We start from the raw sequence: 13,055 nt of genomic DNA, 5'->3' as shown, positions 1-13,055 counted from the left end.
CTCCACCAACAAGTTTTGCATTCAATTCTATTCAAAATTAACACATAACAATAATAATTAAACTTAACAATAATAATAAATGAATAATAAATAGTCGACCAATTACCTATCAACAGAAAAAAAAAACAAAAAAACTTATTTTTGAAAATAAAAAGATTCACACCTTAGAATTTTACAAATTTTTAATTATAAAAATTAATTAAAAGAAACTAGTGAAAACATTAATAAAGATTAAAAATTTGAGAATTAGTACTAAATGAGAATTCTTGAAGTCGGATTAAAGTCATTGGAAAACTAAACATAGAGGGAAAGGGATTATAGTGGAGAAGCAATATTCAGCGATAAAACCTTATCCAGCACTTGGATTTATGAGACTCGGTTCCACCTCTTTCTTGTGCATGGTCGATGTGGAATTTAACTTATATACGTGATTTACAAAAGCTGTCAAATCTGCGGCTGAAGATCCTTTCTCCTTGATTACATTTGCAGCCATCTCCTTCAATTTCTCTGCACGCTCTCTCATCTCTTCTCCTTTCTCTCCAACCAGAACCATTCTCACACCTTCCTTTATTCTTTTCTCCTCTGGAATCCCATCTAATTGCTCACACAATTGGATTAATACGCCCAGTTCAGCAAAAAGCTTAGAATTGAAGTGCTGATCTCCAAACATGGGCCATGTGAGAATCAGAACACCAAGAGAAATGCTCTCCAGCGCAGAGTTCAATCTGCAGTGACTTATGAAGGCACCTACCGAGGGATGAGAAAGAATTACAAGTTGAGGCGCCCAACCGCATACTATAAACCCTTTTTCTTTCGTTCGCTCCATTAAGCCTTCTGTCAAATATGTGCTAATCTAAGGATGCTGGTTCAATATTTGGATACATTTTGATAGCCCATACAAATGGTTGTCCGCTGGCTTCCAGACCTCTGGCCAAGGTATTGTAGGATTCAAACAACAGCAACAACACAAAAAAAAATGATAATATTCAAAACAAGGGAGGCTCTGTTTTACTGTAGAGAAAAAAACTGATATATTATTCCACCAACAAATTGTTGTTCAGCCAAATACATTTATTCAAATAAAAATTGTTAAAACTAATCCTTAACACATAGATCAAAATATAGATCAGGAGTTCTAACAGTAGTTTTAGCATTATTCCATGCCTATGATTAAGGATGGGAGAAGAAGTAACTAAGACTAAACTAAAATGCATCCAAAAATATCATCTAATGCATGCCATATGTACATCATGCTTCTTGTTTAAACTACTCCTGGAAATGGAGCGGTGGAGCTGGAGTTTGAAGTGAAGATCTCAGCATCAATCTTCATACTCCCCCTTGATGCTGAGAGGACTCACAATCTGATCTTTGAGTACCAAAAACTGATCTTTTGTAACTACCTTTGTGAATATGTTTGCAATTTGCTCGTTTGTGCTAATGTACTTCAACTCAACCGCTTTATTTTGTACCAAATCTCTGATAAAATGTTGTTTAAGATCAAAGTGTTTGGTTCTGCTGTGATGAACTGGATTCTTGGCCAATTTAATGGCACTTATGTTGTCACAAAAAATCACAGTAGGTTGAACCTGTATCTCTCCAATTTCTTCAAGAAGCTTTCTAAGCCATAAAGCTTGTGTGCCAGCTGAAGTTACCGCAACATATTCCGCTTCTGTAGAAGAGAGAGAAACCATACTTTGCTTCTTTGAACTCCATGTAATTAAACCATAACCCAAAGAAAAACAATTACTAGATGTAGATTTTCGGTCATCCAAACAACCTCCCCAATCTGAATCACTAAAGCCAACAAGCTCAAACTTATTAGAAGAATAGTGAATGCCAAAATCTATCGTGCTTTTCACATACTTCAAAATTCTCTTGGCTGCCTTCATATGTTCCTCTGATGGATTTGTCATATACCTTGAAACCAATGAAACTGAATAAGCAATATCAGGCCTTGTGTGAGTTAAAAACATCAAACTCCCCACAATGCTCCTATATAATGTTTCATCAACAATTTTAGCACCATCATCTCTACATAATGTAACTCCATGAGCAATTGGAGTGGAAAGAGGTTTACAATCAGCCATATCAAATTTTTTCAACATATCTTTTGCATACTTTTCTTGACAAATAAAAATTTCATCTTTACCTTGATAAACCTCCATGCCAAGAAAGTACTTCATGAGACCTAAATCTTTCATCTCAAACTCATTCATCATAGCAACTTTAAATTCATCTTTCATCTTTGAACTACTACCCATATATAACAAATCATCAACATACAAACTCACAATGAGAATATCATTACCTTCTTGTTTGTAGTAAAGGGTAGGTTCACTCTTACTTCTTTGAAAGCCATTCTGCTGAAAATATCCATCAATTCTTGCATACCATGCACGTGGTGCTTGCTTGAGGCCATACAAAGCCTTCTTCAACTTGTAGACATAATCTTCTTTGCCTTGAATCTCAAAACCTTGTGGCTGTCCCACATATACCTCTTCTTCTAAGTACCCATTCAAGAAATCACTTTTCACATCCATGTGATGAATACTCCATTCCTTTTGAGCTGCAAGAGAGATTAGCATCCTAATAGTTTCTTGTCTTGCTACTGGTGCAAAAGTTTCTTCATAATCAATGCCATACCTTTGAGTGAAACCTTTAGCAACCAATCTTGCCTTGTGTCTTTCAACACTCCCATCACTATTATACTTGGTCTTATAGACCCATTTTGTGTCAATATTCTTCTTCTTATGTGGAAGATCTACAAGCTCCCATGTTTCATTCCTATCAATGGAATCCATCTCTTCATTCATTGCTTGCATCCAAACCTCATTAGCACATGCATCTTCAAAACATGATGGCTCAAAATCAGCTTTAGCAAGTAATGCAAAATTTACTGTCTCACCTATTGGATCTTCTTCATGTGCTTGATTTTGACACCTCTCATGAATATCACTCAATCTTCTTACCTTCCTTGGAGGACTAGAGGATGGACTTGCTCTTGGTATTGGTGAGGGGTTTCTTGGTGGGCTTGGTGATCTTGAAATAGAACCATTAGCTGGCTGCTCATTATCATTATCAACAATATCAACATCATCCAAAACTGATTTTGGCTTTCCAACATGTTTTTGATGACCATAAGCTCCCCCTTCATCAAAAATCACATCTCTTGAAACAATAATCTTATTAGTAATAGGATTGAATAATCTACAAGCTTTTCTTTCTTCACTATAGCCCACAAAAATACACGATTCACTTTTAGCATCTAGCTTTTGCCTATTCTGATCAGGGATGTGAACATAAGCCAAACAACCAAAAACTTTAAAATGATTTACATTAGGCTTTTTCTCATACCATGCTTCATATGGAGTCATCTTGTGTAGGGCACTTGTAGGACTCCTGTTGAGAATATATATGGCTGTAGCAACTGAATCAGCCTAATAAGAATTGTTCAAACCCTTGGTTTGTAACATGCTCCTTGCCATTTCTACCATAGTACGATTCTTCCTTTCAGCCACTCCATTCTGTTGGGGTGTGTATGCAGTTGTCAGTTGTCTATTGATGCCATTCATCTCACAAAAATTCTGAAAATTGTTTGAGCAAAATTCTCCTCCTCGATCTGTTCTCAAACATCTTATTATGTTTCCTTTCTCATTCTCTACACGAGCTTTAAACTTCTTGAATGTATCAAAGGCTTCATCTTTAGTCTTCAAAAAATATACCCAACACATGCATGAGTAATCATCAATAAAAGTAATGAAATATGATGACTTACCCAAACTTTGTGTTTGCATTGGACCACAAATATCTGAATGAATAAGTTGAAGTGGGTATTGGGCCCGCCATGCATTGCCTTTTGGAAATGATTCCCTTGAATGTTTCCCTTTTGTACACCCTTCACAAATCTGTTTATGCTCTTCAACCTTAGGCAATCCAAGAACTAATGCGTTTGATGTTAGATTCTTCAAACTATTGAAATTCAAATGGCCATACCTGAGATGCCACAACCAACTTTTATCCTCATAAGCCATATTGACAAGCTGATTATCATTTTGACCAAACTTCAAAGGAAACATCCTATTCTTTGTCATAGGAACAACTGTAATCACTTTATTTTTTTTATTCTTATCATAGATAGTACAGTGCATGTTCTCAAATACCACTCTATAATTCTTCTCACATAGTTGTCCAACACTCAATAAATTATGCTTTAACTTGGGAGTATAATAAATATCTTGAACACTTTTCATACCTTCCTTTGTCTGAACATCCATGGCTCCTTTGGCCGCAACATCCACAGTATTGTTATTACCAAGGGTAATATTGGATCTGTAACTATCATCAAGCTTTGAAAATATTTCTCTGTTACCAAACATATGGTTAGAACATCCAGAATCCAAATACCAAACATCATTCACATTACTTTCACCTTTCCCATAACACAAAAATAAATTACTCAAGGAAGGATCCTCATCTTGTTGGGCATAATTTGCACTATAGTTACCTGATTTCAGTCTACACTCTCTCTCAAAATGTCCATACTTATTGCAATGATAGCATTGGATGTTCCTTTTATCAAATTTGCCTCTACCTCTTCCTCCTTGAGCACCTCCTCTTCCTCTAGATCCTCTTGAAAAAATCTGATTTTGGCCCCTTCCCAAGCCTTTGTTGTTGTTACTACTGCTGCTAGCACCATCGTTCTTTGAAATTTGCAATTGGGAAGCAAAAGCCTTCTCATTAACACTGATAGATGTGTCCCTTATTCTATCCTCATGTGATATAAGAGATCCAACCAATTCATCATACTCCATGGTAGCTAAATTTTTGCTTTCTTCTATGGCAATTACTACAATATTCCATCTTGGGGTTAGAGATCTCAATACCTTTTGTATTATTTTCTCTTGAGCAATAGATTCACCCAAAGTGGCCATTTTATGAGTCACATCTTTCACTCTCACACAGAAATCTCCCACACTCTCTGTCTCCTTCATCTTCAAGTTCTCATATTCTCTTTTCAAGGTTTGTAGCTTCACAACGTTGATCTGATCATTGCCATGGTAAGCATCTTTTAGAGTCTTCCAGGCCTCTTTTGCTGTCTGTGCATCAGCAATTCGAGGAAACAAGCTCTTATCAAGAGCCATCTGAATGTGAAACAATGCCATTGCATTTTTCTTCTCAGCTTCTTTCTTCAATCTCCTGTCATTAGGTTGGAGAGTATTCCAATCTGCAGTCTCTTCATATCCGGATTCAACGATCTCCCAAAAATCTTTCCCAATCAAAAAAGTCTTCATCTTGATTGACCAATATTGATAATCAACTCCATCAAACTTTGGGATTTGCAAATTGTTTGCCATGCTGCTGTCTTCCAAACACCTTCAGCTCTGATACCAAATGTAGGATTCAAACAACAGCAGCAACACAAAAAAAATGATAATATTCAAAACAGGGGAGGCTCTGTTTTACTGCAGAGAAAAAAACTGATATATTATTCCACCAACAAATTGCTGTTCAGCCAAATACATTTATTCAAATAAAAATTGTTAAAACTAATCCCTAACACATAGATCAAAATATAGATCAGGAGTTCTAACAGTAGTTTTAGCATTATTCCATGCCTATGATTAAGGATGGGAGAAGGAGTAACTAAGACTAAACTAAAATGCATCCAAAAATATCATCTAATGCATGCCATATGTACATCATGCTTCTTGTTTAAACTACTCCTAAACAGAACTATTCTAAAAATTATTTATAGAACGGTGGAAATGGAACGGTGGAGCTGGAGTTTGAAGTGAAGATCTCAGCATCAATCTTCAGGCATGCGTTTGCTCTTCTACAAAACGGTCTGACTTCCGAACGAAACATACACAACAGAACGAGGGCTTTTCGAATCCAGCCAGCAAACCAGCTTTTCTTCATCAATGTCCACCATTTTCCCTCGAACCATGTTAACATTTCTTGCTCCACTGGATAAATTTTGTGGGTGCACAGGGCCTATGGTCCAAACTGGTTTAGCAATCAAAGATTTCAAGTGCTGGACAGAGGAAGGCTCGAGATCGTGGAACGTATTGATCAGTATTCCCGACCCTTTTCCAATCACCTGCATATGCTTATAAAAAGCACGCTGAATGGGGTTTGAAAGGTCTGAATTGACGAAAAGAGGGGACACCTCATACTTGGACAATCTGAGAGGACGTGGCAGATTCAAGGTCACGACAAGACTGCCGTCCTCATCTTTCTCCACCATGTTTTGCAATATCGAACAAGCAAAGGAATGCATCAGCGTCGTCGCAAAGACGCCGCATGTATTGAACAGAACACTGGCAACGTTATATTTTTGCGCCGTGTCCATAGCCCACCCCATAAATCTGTCGTAGACAATACACACGGTAGGTGTCGCTGTGTGTTTGTGGAATTGCTCCTCCATCCAGTTGTCGAAAGGGTATTGAAGTTTTTGGACCATTTGGAAGATGAGACCTCTCGACTCGAAGGGAACGAGATCCATCCTCTCTCGTCCACGTAAATTTTCAACGGCAGGCGTGGGAAGGGCGACTGGACGGATGTCGAGATCATCTTTAACAGCTTGCTGAAGATGTTCCTGGAGCAGAGAGACGTTAGCAGGCGTTGTGACATAACTCACGGCAACGCCGTTAGAAGCGAGGAGCTTTACGAGATCGAGAAAAGGGATGGACTAACCAAGCGGGCACTGGCTAAATAGCCACGAAATTGCATCGGCTAATCAGCCAGTGCCGTTACTGTCTCCGTCTCCGTCTGGCAAGTTTGAAATTATGGTGCCCGTGCATGTGCTGATTCCTTCCCTGTCCGCATTGTCAGACGACCCGTGTTGTCAGTGTCCTTGCTTGGAAGACACGCTGAGCATCATCTGCCAGTGCCGCCAAATTTGGATTATGCAACAATAAATCTTTGGCCACATTGCATTCCATTTTAATCATTGATAAAATTAAATAGATGTTTAATTTTTTTAATGTATATTAATTAAATATATTTAAATGAAAGTACAAAATAGATTTATGTAGATCAAAAGATTATGTTAATTTGGTATTTTAATTTTAGAATGATTTTATATTGTTTTAATTCATTTTTCCATCTCTACTTCAAATTTAATTACATTCTTTTTTTTTAATAAATCAAAGATAAACATCATTTTGGATTATATAGCACATTATATAAATTTAATAGATTGCATTATAAGTTCAAAAATAAAGAGTGTAGATAATTGGCAACATAGAATAAATAAATTTTAAAATCAATCATTTTTATTTTTATTTCAAAAAAATTAATTTTACTTAATCAACAAAACAAAATAATAACATTAAATAAATACTTCCATTTACTTGTTTACAAAAGCATAGTTCCACCTTTAAAAGGTAATAAACACTATAATTTTTCTATATATATGTAACTCTCACACACAATCAAACCTTGCATACAAATTCTACTCCCACACAATTATGTTATGAACCAAGTTGTCACCTTCTTTTGTAATCTTCTTTTTGTAGCATTGAGAGGAATTCTGTAGATGATAACCAAATGTTATTATTATAATATTAAAATTAAAATATAATTATAATTATAATATAACACTTTATAAAATATTATATTTCATTTTTTGTTGTTAGTACATAATAAACAAGTGCCCTTGATTTAGTGTAATTGTAATTTATAATTTTAATTTCAAATGTAATTTTTTTTAAAAATGGGTAGCGGGATGAGTTGAAGAATAAATATAGTCTTTCTGACTCTCACAAGAAGACATATAATATGATAGCCAACGCTAGTAAGGATATCCCTACTTTATATCATGTTGACTCTAATAGCTATCTGAAAATTAAATGGCCTGGTGGAATTATTTTCTCCAAGCTCAAAACTAAGAATATTTACACTGTTATCAATCATAGTGAAGAGATTATCAGTCATATTAATAATACTTGGTATGCTGATCTAGATGCTCCTGCTTGGAAAAAGCTTTTTGATTATCTTTGGAAAAGTTCTATTGATAATCAAAGATAATCAAATGAACCAATATTCTGTTCCATTTACGAGGAATGTAAGTAAACCTAATGAACTTAAGAGACGTACAAAAGAGAAGAGTCTGATTAGCAATAGTGGCCAGCTGCCAACTAATATCCTTAAGCTCCTGTGAGGAAAGCAAATTCACCACCACTTAGGAGTTAGATTCACAGATAATCTTGGGCCATCTCTGCAAACAACACTATTCCATAGCATATAAAATGGCCTAAGCGTCCATGAGATTGTTAGTGTAGTCACCCTTATGCACTGAGAAAAAGAATTTAACTTTAGCAAAAATGTAACAAGCCACTCCCCCAATACTAGAAGGGCCTGGATTCCCTCGGGAAGAACCATTCGTGTTAATAGGAAGAACCCATAGAAACAAAAATAATAGGAAGATTCCCAAGGGCCTGGATTCCCCCGGAAAGAACCATTAGAAACAACAATAGGGATGCCAAGATAAGTCAAAGGAAGAAACCCAATCTAAAATCGTAGGATATCAACAATCCTTTACTTAATAGAATCAGGAGTGTTAAAAAAGTAAATGGAAGATTTGTGCTCATTAACTTTTTGACTTGAAGCTGCCAAATAAATATCCAGAGTATGTCGAAAGGCTTCAACTTCCTTGATCCTAGCAAGACCCGCAAGAGCAGAATCATCAACAAATTGAAGGTGAGAAAGAGTAGGTAAACCATTACCCCACCACCACCCTTGAATAGAATTCTAGGACACCTAATACTTAATGAATCTACCCAAGCCCTCAACCATGATGATGAAAAGATAGGGAGAGAGAGGATCACCCAAGTGGAGACCTCTAGAGGCATCAAATAGTTAAGAAGGTTGACCATGAAGAACTGAAAAAGAGGCAAAAGTAACACAACTCACATTCCAAGTCACTTAGTCATAGCTAAAGCCAAAGGTAAGAAGAATATTCATCAAGAAAATCCATTTAACTCTATCATAGGGCTTAGCCATATCCAACTTGATAAACATTGTTCGCTTCCTTGAACTAGCCATAGAGTGAATAGCCTCAGTAGCAATAACCACCCCATCCAAAATTTGTCTTCCAACAAAAAAACCACCTTGTTCCTCTGAGATGATAATGGGGAGCCACTTTTTAATTCTCTTAGCAATCAACTTAGTAATGACAATAAATTTTTTTTTTGATGAAGACTACACGATAGAGTTGTTCATTCACTAAATTATATAGGTGAATTATTGGAAGAATATTTATTCCAATTTTGAAATGTTGTCTCACAGCCTTTTATTTAAAATCATTTCTTCCCCTTCCCACTTGTCTGCCTATTCTTCCATCTGTGAACTCTTTTCTCACTCCCCTCATCTCCTCTCCCTCTAATAAGGCTTATGCCCATCTACAAATCTAATACTTTCTCTATGAAAAATTGAATAAGAAAGATAAATATAGGCACAAAATTTTTGAGTGCTCCTAAATGTGAAAGCAAAGAGTAAGACATATGAACTATTTGACAAAATTGTTCAAAGAAATGTACTCACATGGACAGTAAAGATTTTGTGTTTGTTGAAAAGTCTTTAGAAGCTTTCAAGAAAATGCAACTAGCATAACACATGTTTTCATCCTAGACCCTACCAAAATAGAAGCCTTGGAACATGGTATAGACGGTTGAATGAACCCTTACTTATTTGGAACTTGATGGCATGGACTAATCATCATTATGGGTCTAAGTGATGATATAGATTTGAAAGTTTATTAATTATACTTATGGTATAATCACAAATCTATATGATATATCTAAGGTTTTGGTATAGTAAGAAATCTATACGTGATATCAAAGACAACCTAGATTCAATTCCTCTTTATGTCAACAAGTGCATGTTTGGGTACAATGAGAAATCTATATTTGATATGAACAACAGAACCCAGATTCAATTCCCCTAAATTATGTGAGAGAGTATTGAACAAACTATCACATCTTCTGAGTTGATCTTGTAAGTTACTCCAATTGTACATTTAAGTGATGATGCTAATTGAAAGTCCATTTCTATACATTCTATGTGTCCTACGAAAATATAATTTTGCAGAAAAGTTGAAATGTTATCTTAAAAACTTGAACATAAAATTTATATTCTCACATTTTAAATTTAATATTTTGAAATATTATTGGGAAATTAATATATTTAAAGTATATAACAAATGCCATGTATTATAAGCATATTTTAGATGTGATTTTCTATATGAATGTTATAACAAGAGCATATATGTAGGTTAATATGTATATACACTTTATATCATGTGATTGATACTTATATAATTAGATCATGTACTTGTAATCCCTCTAATTAGATCTAGGCAACCTTCAGTTGGCATGATATGTAGAAAGAAGTAGATCAAATCAAGTTTTATATGTTGAATAATATAAGAGAAGGATTTTATGTTAGAGATTTGCATAGGGTACGTGTAGTGGATTAAAGACTCCTCAAAAGTGGGATAAGAATAATTGTTACCTAATACTTAGGTTGTGAAATAATTGTTACATGCAAGCCTAAATATTCTAGGGTTTTCACATCAAAATCATCATAAAAATGCATTCACACGAACATATTAATAAGGGATGTTCGCACGAACATCCCTTATTTAAACTTAATATGTTCAATGAACATACAATTCTTTTAGGTTCGCATGAATATCGTTAATAGGTTCACGCGATCATACGTAAAATTGAATATGGGAATTCTGCATCATTTCATGATTTCCTTTGTGCCACAAAAGTGGTACCCATTATTGTGGGTTCACCTAGAAGGGATCGACAAGTTTCATGCATTTTCTCCTCTTGTAGTAGAGATTATTAAGTGAGAATCGAGAGGTGTATGGAATGAAGGATTAGATTGATGTTTGTAACTAGGTAATGTGATATTATAATTCCACTTAGAGCTAGCATGCCTAGGTTTCTTTCATTGTCTCCTTTAGCTAAGCTAACATGCACACAGATTAGTCTTTTTGCAACTATAGGACAAGTACTTGCAAACCTATTAGTATTTTGGCTAATCAGAGTGTTAGTGAAGTGTTAGTAGCATGGGTAGTCAGAGTGCTATCTTTCATAGGTATTTCTACTCTTTTCTAGAGCTACATAACATCCTGTATTTGTGATGTGAAGTTAGGGTTGAAATGTGCTGGGAGTTTTCCACTAGGTAACCTTGACTGGTCAGAGAGCCACTTAGGGCCATGGATGTTCTTCTTCCATTGCATCTCCTTGCATCCTATAGTTTTAGATGCATTTAGGAGTAGAGTTAGTATTAGACCTAGAACCTCACCTAGGTTTCTTATGTCTATCATTAATTTGGTTAGCCTCTTCTACTCTCAGGTTAAGAGCATACCCATAGTCACCCTTTTGATCACATAAAAACATCATTCCAAGAATATCCTGCATATAAGAGAGTAGTACCATATAATTTAGAGGATAGTGATATAACACATACACTGACCCATTTGTTGGTGACATCCTTTTGTTTCCTCATATTCTAGGCATCTAGAGTCAAGATAAAGCCAAGTTAGAAGGAGGAAAAAACTATTAACGAACAAGAGTATATGGTAATAATTGACGCTTGGTAAATCTTTGGATGATGTTGTAGATTCACTTCCAAAGACAAAGTTAGTAGGATAACATTGTATTGGTATACAAATCTTACTTTTGTGATGTCTTATTTTAGTGACAACTTGGTTCATAACATAATTGTGTGGGAGTAGAATTTGTATGCAAGATTTGATTGTCTGTGAGAGTTATATATATATATATATATATATATAGAAATTATAGTGTTTATTACCTTTTAAAGGTGGAACTATGCTTTTGTAAACAAGTAAATGGAAGTATTTATTTAATGTTATTATTGTGTTTTGTTGATTAAGTAAAATTATTTTTTTTGAAATAAAAATAAAAATGACTGATTTTAATATTTATTTATTCTATGTTGCCAATTATCTGCACTCTTTATTTTTGAACTTATAATTTAATCTATTAAATTTATATAATGTGCTATATAATCCAAAATGATTTTTATCTTTGATTTATTAAAAAAAAAAGAATGTAATTAAATTTGGAGTAGAGATGGAAAAATGAATTAAAACAATATAAAATCATTCTAAAATTAAAATACCAAATTAACGTAATCTTTTGATCTACATAAATCTATTTTGTACTTTCATTTAAATATATTTAATTAATATACATTAAAAAATTAAACATTTATTTAATTTTATCAAACACCTTAAAATAAGCACTATTTAAATACAACCTAAGCCAATACGTGATAATAATAACATTATTTTAAAAAGTTTGATTAATTTAAATGATTAAAATGGAATGCAATGTGGCCAAAGATTTATTGTTGCATAATCCAAATTTGGCAGCACTGGCAGATGATGCTCAGCGTGTCTTCCAAGCAAGGACACTGACAACACGGGTCATTTGACAATGCAGACAGGGAAGGAATCAGCACATGCACGGGCACCATAATTTCAAACTTGCCAGACGGAGATGGAGACAGTAACGGCACTGGCTGATTAGCCGGTGCAATTTCGTGGCTATTTAGCCAATGCCGACCAAGCGCTGGAAATGGCAGCGCCACAACATGAGGCTTCTTCAAATCGCTCATCTTCGCCAACACACATAAAGCTCTTGAAATGAAGTCGTCGTCCTCCTTATTAAAAAAGCGGATTATTCGATAAAATAATTGGAATGAGTTTTGTGGTGAGACTCGAAGATGAGCTTCGGGCAACTCTCGTGAGGATTTTTTCTTCTCCTTCCGTCACGCATGACCAAGCTGTTGTTAGTACGTAGATACAAAAAAAAAAATTGACGTTGATTGCTTGGTTTTATGTCAGAGTTTTAAGTTTTAGACAGTCCGTATTGCATGGCTCTGATGTGCTTAATCCCTGAAAGTGGCAAGCAAGTCTGTAATTTGGAAAAACTAATGTCTGAAATAATTGTTTTTGTTAGTCCCTGCCTTTAAAAAGGCAGAGACTAATGTTTTCACATGAAATATAG

At 35.0% G+C, this 13,055-nt stretch overlaps 1 pseudogene; it reads right to left on the bottom strand.

The window, feature by feature from the left end:
* Positions 1 to 349: 349 nt before the first annotated feature.
* On the bottom strand, positions 350 to 12,663 carry LOC149579699 (scopoletin glucosyltransferase-like; annotated as a pseudogene).
* Positions 12,664 to 13,055: the final 392 nt, after the last annotated feature.

Source organism: Cupressus sempervirens, chromosome 1 (assembly GCF_028749045.1).
Source record: "Cupressus sempervirens isolate cs-2001-9-10 chromosome 1, ASM2874904v1, whole genome shotgun sequence".
NCBI classification, from domain to species: Eukaryota; Viridiplantae; Streptophyta; class Pinopsida; order Cupressales; family Cupressaceae; genus Cupressus; species Cupressus sempervirens.
The sequence above is the reverse complement of the archived record's forward strand: the minus strand, read 5'-3'. Positions and strand labels throughout refer to the sequence as shown.